At 43.6% G+C, this 6,809-nt stretch overlaps 1 long non-coding RNA gene across 1 annotated transcript; it reads right to left on the bottom strand.

Moving 5' to 3' along the window:
• Positions 1-421: 421 nt before the first annotated feature.
• On the bottom strand, positions 422-4,524 carry LOC127028071 (uncharacterized). The gene is made up of 2 exons (XR_007767925.1): positions 4,365-4,524; positions 422-1,924 (listed from the first exon to the last, which is right to left on the bottom strand). It is a non-coding gene; the product is annotated as an uncharacterized LOC127028071 (long non-coding RNA).
• Positions 4,525-6,809: the final 2,285 nt, after the last annotated feature.

Here is a 6,809-nt window from a genome sequence, read left to right as displayed (position 1 = left end):
AAGCAATAGATCCTTAACTAAAGTATAATTGGATTGTATTAGCTGATAAGTCGTAACCGGAGCTGAATAGTTGAAATCACATCCTATAATGTTAGTAAAGTTACAAATGCAAGTATTTGAGTGATTTTTTATCCCGACAGTAATATTATCTACAACTATAAAATTACATAGAGTTCTTATACACACACATCCTTTCCCAATGTATATGAGTACAGTTCCAGGGATTTCTTTTGGATGTATCTCGAAGTGACAAACATTTTGCTCAGTGTCAAGACAAATGTCTTGAGCTTTGATGGTATTACTTTCGCAAATAAATCCCTGTTGTTCCCGTACCATACATGCATCAACTTCAACAGTCTGCCATTTGTTATTGTCTCGTTGTGCCCATACTCTATGCTCTAGTGGATAGAGTACAGTCCCATTGTGATTTAAGCCTAACGCAACGATCGGGTAGATGGTTTTTACCGATGCATTCTGTATGGTTACAACAAAGGCCGTGGCTTTGTTATCGATAGGATTGTGAGTGAAATTGCCCAGATACCACCATGATTGGAATTCTCTTTCAAATGCAGTTGCCTTTTCCCAGATTATTTTCCGAATTTCAGTAGGTAAGGTGCCATCTTCACCTTCTCTTACAATTGCTGCTATTGTATATTGCACCCACAGTTGAGCTTGGATGCAACTAAGAGCTAGAGAAATATTGTTTTGGGCTATACCAAGTACATCTATGATTAATTGGTGGTCCTTTTCATTAACCCTTTCCCATTGAGGCAATATATCAGACAACAGCCATTGATGAGTTCCTAAAGCTGACAGGGAGGATTGCAATGGATGTTCTAGTTTTTTTAGATCATGTGTGGCTGTACTGAGTTTGTTTGCAAGTATTTCATATCTATGCTGTTTAAGACTCCCAATCCTGTCCCTAGGATATCAGTTACATTTCTTTTTACTCGATTTGGAAGGGTAAGAGACCGCCCATGTAACCACGCTAACCATCCTGTATAGGACGCACTTACGAATGGTGAACAGGCTGGTTTAACTGCAGAGATATTAATCTGCATTGATAGTTCTACCCGTTTGAGGGACCATGATGGATTAAACAAAAGTCGTTGTTGTCCAACCCTTTTAACGACATATGGTCCAACTCTAGCTATCTGGGGGGTTATTTCCTTTAGTAATATCCTAATTACTTCCCTAGCCCCATTGTTGCGACAAGGGAAAGTCTCAGGCCATCCGGAAAACGTATCCACTAGAACAAGTAGATACTTATGTTGTCCACATTTGGTAATTCAGAGAAATCTATTTGCCAGTATTCCCTAGGGGTTATTCCTCTTTTTACGTCACCTGCTGGCGGCTTTCTTTGTATTTTGGGATCATTTACACAAGTTTCATCTCTTTGCTATTATATCTGCATTTGTCTGCATTTTTTCCCTACAGCGTATCTCTTAACACTGCTTATCATAGCATTGGCTCCCATGTGAGTTTCTTCATGTAGTTTCTTGAGGAGAGCTTCCATCGTTTTTTTTAATTTCATCAAAACTACTCCGACACTCTGGAGTCCCTTCTAACAACTCCCCACAAGGCCCTTTGTGTCTGCGTATAAGGGCTTGGTTGTAAGTCCGAAATTGGGGATCCATATCCAGCAGAATCTGGCTATTCCCAGAAAGTTTAGCAGGCTTACTGTGGCTTCTGTACAAGTCTGTTCTGTATCTGCTCCAATTAAGATATCGTCCACATACTGTAAGAGAGTAACATTATCATTATTAGTTCGCCATTGTTCTAATTCTTTGGCCAGTACTTCACCGAACAAAGTGGGACTATTTTTAAATCCCTGGGGAAGAACAGTCCAACACAGTTGTCCTTTCCTTCCAGTAGTCGGATTCTCCCATTCAAAAAGCGAAGAGTGTTTGACTCTGTTCATCCACTGGGTTTTTTTTTTTTGAAGCCCATACCAGGGGAATTACTGCATTTAATACAGCATCTGGAATATTCTCTTCAATTTCTTCCAATGTTTCATCTGTCAGCAAGCAGATCTGAGCTCTCCAGGCGGTTTCAGGTGGGATATGGAGCTGTACAGCATTCTTAGAAAAGGTTACTTGTGCATTTAGTTTGCATAATAAATCTCGCCCCAATAAAGGTAGGGGGCATTCTGGCATGTATAGAAACTCATGAATTAATTTAGCTCCCCCAGTTGTGCATTCCATTGGTTGTAAAAATGGCCTTACTGTTCTTTTTCCCTTTGCCCCAACAATAGGTATAGTTACTTTACTTAGAGGTCCTTTACAAGTGGTGACTACTGAATGAGTAGCCCCACTGTCAATTAAAAAAATCTATGGTCTCGTTCCCCAGCTTAACTGGAACCAGGGGATCAGCTGGGAAGATTTTAATGTTCTCCCCCGGTCCCCTTCATTCATTGTCTGAATCTTCTAACAAGATTAGCATTTTCTGCATGATCCCGTTCCTTTGGCCCCTCTCGTTTCAGGCATTCATTCTTCCGGTGTCCCTCCTGTTCACAGACCGCACACTGATTTAGCCCTAAAGGGGTTCAGTTTTGCGGACCTCTTCCCTGCATTATTCCACCGCATCCTCCTCTTCCTTTACTTTTTCCTCTACCCTTCCCTTCAACATCATTTCCATTTATTGCCGCTGCCAGCAAAGATGCGTGCAACTTTATTTTGTTCTGTTTTTCTTTTCTTTCCCTCTCATCTCCATTGTCATAAACCTTATACTCTATCAATTGTGAGATTGACATTCCCCCAGCTCCATCAACTTTCTGCAACTTTCTCCTTATATCCTGAGTCGACTACCCAATAAACAACATATATTGAACATCCTCTGATTTGCCTCATCATCCGGATTCAAGTCTGTCCATTTTCTAGCTACCTCACATAGCCTTTCGTAAAAGGCAGATGGATTTTCCTCCGGACCCTGCCTTACCTCATAAAGCTTAGACACATTCTTCGATTTAGGCACTCCATGCTGAACCCCATATAGTATCAGCTGCTGATACTGCTTCAGTTGAGCCCTCATTCCCCCCCTGTTAGGATCCCATTCTGGGTCCCTTTAGTAGGCAGAAACTCCTCAGAATCTTCTTGCCTGTTTCTCCTTCCCCCTTCTTCCCTGGCCCTTTCAATCACCATTCTCTTTTCCTCTGCTGTAAAGCACGTATTTATCAAAGCCTGTATATCTCCCCAGTTGGGATTATGTGTTAACATTATAGTTTCTAATAGTTGATGTACTCCGTCAGGGTTTCCCTTATAGGATCCAACAGATTGTTTCCAATTTAACAGCTCAGAGGTAGTGAACGGAACATGTATAAAAACCAGCAGTCTTTCCGGTCCCACTGCTTGTCTCAGGGGAGCCTGTACAACTGGTTCAGCGTGCCCTCTAGTCCGGCTGGAAATGGGGCTAAAGTTATCATTGCCCGATTGTAAATTAGGATCGATTGGCAATTGTCCAGCACTGCTTTTGTATAGTGGTGGGGCTGTCGGGACTAACAGTTGCACATCTTTCTGCTCTTCTCCCCCTGCAGTCTTTCTATCATCACAGCCTATGCAACAACCGCTCTCCTTTTTCTCAGAAGCTGTATACATCACTAGGTCAGTCTTTAGCTTACATTTTTCCCGCATATCAGATTTTCTATACAAAGTCATAAAGGCATCAACATAAGGTACGTCGTCGCATTTCCCCATCCAACGGCAAAACGACATCAATTGTCATATAGTATTATAGTTTACCGATCCATTTTCTGGCCAGACTTCATCATAACCCAATTTATAATTTGGCCACCATTGATTACAATATCTTTTCATTTTATCTTTAGTCATTAGATTTCCCCCAAACTTATTCCAATTTTTCAAAATACACCCCAAAGGGCTACAGGGAGGAATCACGGATTGGCTTGCTCCCATTTTAACCGAATTTACCTATTTGCCGGCTTTGACTCCCTTGGTCGGTAATTACCCTTCTGACCCCTTTGGTCAGTAATTACCACTCTGACCGCTTTGGTCAGTAATTTCCTCTCTGACCCCCCTTGGTCAGTACCGCTCTGACCCCCTTGGTCAGTATGCGCACTCAGTTCTGACCCCCTGGTCAATTAAGGCAACCCTTGCCGAACGTCTACGTGCGACTTTATGCGCCCCCTGGCGACTTGATGCGCACTCGGCTCTGACCCCCCTGGTCAATTACGGCACCCTTTGCCAAGCGTCTACGTGCGACTTTATGCGCCCCACCGGCGACTTTATGCGCACTCGGCTCTGACCCCCCTGGTCAATTACGGCACCCCTTGCCGAGCGTCTACGTGCGACTTTACCCTTTAACCTTCCATGGGAGTCATTGAATTTGTAATTAAATTTTATACTCACCAATCCAAGGATTCATTCCCCTTTCACCCTGATACAAATATCTCTGGTTGGCGTTGCACCTTTGAGTCGCTTGTCGCCCCGGCTTCGGAGGGAATCCGGAGGAGTCCCCGATCAATAGGTCGGTGCGCGCTGGAGCTCAGTCCGGTCCGGTCCGCTGTCGGGGACGCAAGACGATCCGGGCAAGGCCTTATGGCCGTCCCATCTGGGTCGCCAAAATGTTGTCCCAAAAATCAGGATTCTTTCACCCGGTGTGCAAAAAAGCCGATTAACACACAGAGCCGAGATATTTGTTTATTTCATGTCTGCGCAGAGATGGGTGCTAGGTGGTAACTCCACAAAGCTAGCACATGGTTAACACACGGTAAAGCATTTTATACCTTTCAAGCAACAGTTATCAGTATTTTTACAGTTTTGCTTAGTTACTCTCGTTCCTATTGGTTCTCGCAAGTCTCATCTCCACTTAAAGTCGCAGCGTCCTCCTTTTTTACTGCGCATATTCTGTGAGGAAGGGGCTTCTGTTGGTAGGGGGCTCTCCCTACTCAAGGGTGGGTTTTCTAGTATGTTAATTAGGATAGTTCACTCACAGTTCAAGTAGCTCTTTGATTGCCCCTGTGCTTATCTTGGTATGTCTTTACCCACTGACTTATGGTGTCATCTTGTTTCTCTTCTCAAGGTCATGCCTCGTTAACTAAATAGCATCCTTTGTTTTTGTTTCTCGCATATCTCCAACACAAGGACGGGTCCCCAAAATTCTACCACTACCATTTTGGTGTGGTTTCTTTAAAATATCAGAGAATTCTGGGGGCCAAAGATGCGGCTTCACACTTTCTCAAAAGCGAAATGAGATGTGTTTGTTCTTTATTTCAGTGCTGATTGTGTCGATGTGCTGGCAGTTTACAGGCACATAGTGCGATTTATCATACGTCACCGTAACAACCTCATCGTTATTACCACCAGTCAGAACGCAGCAGAATAATGGAACTAAAAGTCTCTGACAAGCTGGTGCTCTACAAGATCCGTGTAGAGGTGAGTGAGTTAAACCCACCGGTGATGTCCACAAAAGGGAAATTTTTAGCAGCCAACATCCAGAGAAGCCCCCAAAATATGTGCTAGATCCCAGTAGTAGAAAAAGTGTAAGGCTTTTCATCCCTTTTGAGCTTTGTTCCTCATGACAGGGTCATAGACAGGCCCGCTGCTGGAGAGTCAATGGCTGAAGCTTTGTTTTGGGGTTAATAAGATGGTTTCATCGTTCCATCAACATGGAGAGGGACAGATAATAGCCTTTCCCCACAGTATACTACCATGTCTTACCCTGCAGCGCTATTTCAAAGATGGTGTCTTCATTGATGTTATTCCAGCTGTGTGGGTACTGTATTTCTGCCAGCCCCACCTCCACTTCCTTGAGAACTCCAGGGACGTCACCAGCTGTACAGTAAAGCTCAAGCTGGTGTTTGTGGGAGATTCTGGCGCTGGCATTGCTGAGTAGCGTGATGTGGAAACTGCCATCCTTCTTCCCCCCCCGCACTAGATGTCCTGAACTTGGAAGGCTCTATCCAGCTGCTAAATTTCTGGGGCCAGCAACCCACTTCACCAGCAGCTGTTTCTTTCTTCCTTTCCCTTTTGCAGCAATGTCTCTCAATTTTGTAGATTCTGTGCTCATCGGGATTCACTTTTGAAGTTCTTCAGGGTAAAAATGTCCCTCAGTGCTTCATGACCATAGTCTATTAAGTGGTATACAGGTATCTGTCCCCCTTCTCAATTTCAGCTACTATGAAATTCCATCTGTGAAAGTCTGCTCATAACCTTTATCAAATCTCTCTTTTGTTCTAGACACCCTGATGTGGCCTCCCTTTTTGAGCAGAGGCGCAAGTTCTTAATTTTAAACGCAGCCACATATACGGTTTTCCAAACCCTCGCAGAGTTTAAAGGGTTCATGTCCACAGGCCTGGCTCTGATAGTTCTGTGGAAGCTATGGTTATAGCTCTTTATAAACTCCGACAACACATCAATGTAGCGAAAATTGTTGCGTGCTGTAAAATATCTCCACAACTTGGTTTTGAGCATCCTGCTAAAACACTCTATGACAGAGGCTTTTACTTCATTATTAGTAACAAAAAGCGAACATTGCACTGCTTTAACAGTTTGTTTAAAGGCTGCTGTCGTGGTTTAACCCCAGTCAGCAACTCAGCACCACGCAGCCGCTTCCCCTCCCCCTCCCAGTGGGGTAGAAAGGAAAAAAAGTAAAACTCGTGGGTTGAGATAAGAACAGTTTAATAACTACAGTAAATATAATACTAACAATAGTAATAATGAAATATAATAATAATAGTAATGAAAAGGAATGCAACGGGGAGGAAGGAAAAAAACCAGTGATGCACAATGCAATTGCTCACCACCCGCTGACCGATGCTCAGTTAGTTCCCGAACCGCGATCCGCGCCTTCCG

This window comes from Gymnogyps californianus, unplaced genomic scaffold, assembly GCF_018139145.2.
Source record: "Gymnogyps californianus isolate 813 unplaced genomic scaffold, ASM1813914v2 HiC_scaffold_170, whole genome shotgun sequence".
In the NCBI taxonomy this organism is placed as follows: domain Eukaryota; kingdom Metazoa; phylum Chordata; class Aves; order Accipitriformes; family Cathartidae; genus Gymnogyps; species Gymnogyps californianus.
This window is presented reverse-complemented; position numbering and strand designations above follow the sequence as displayed.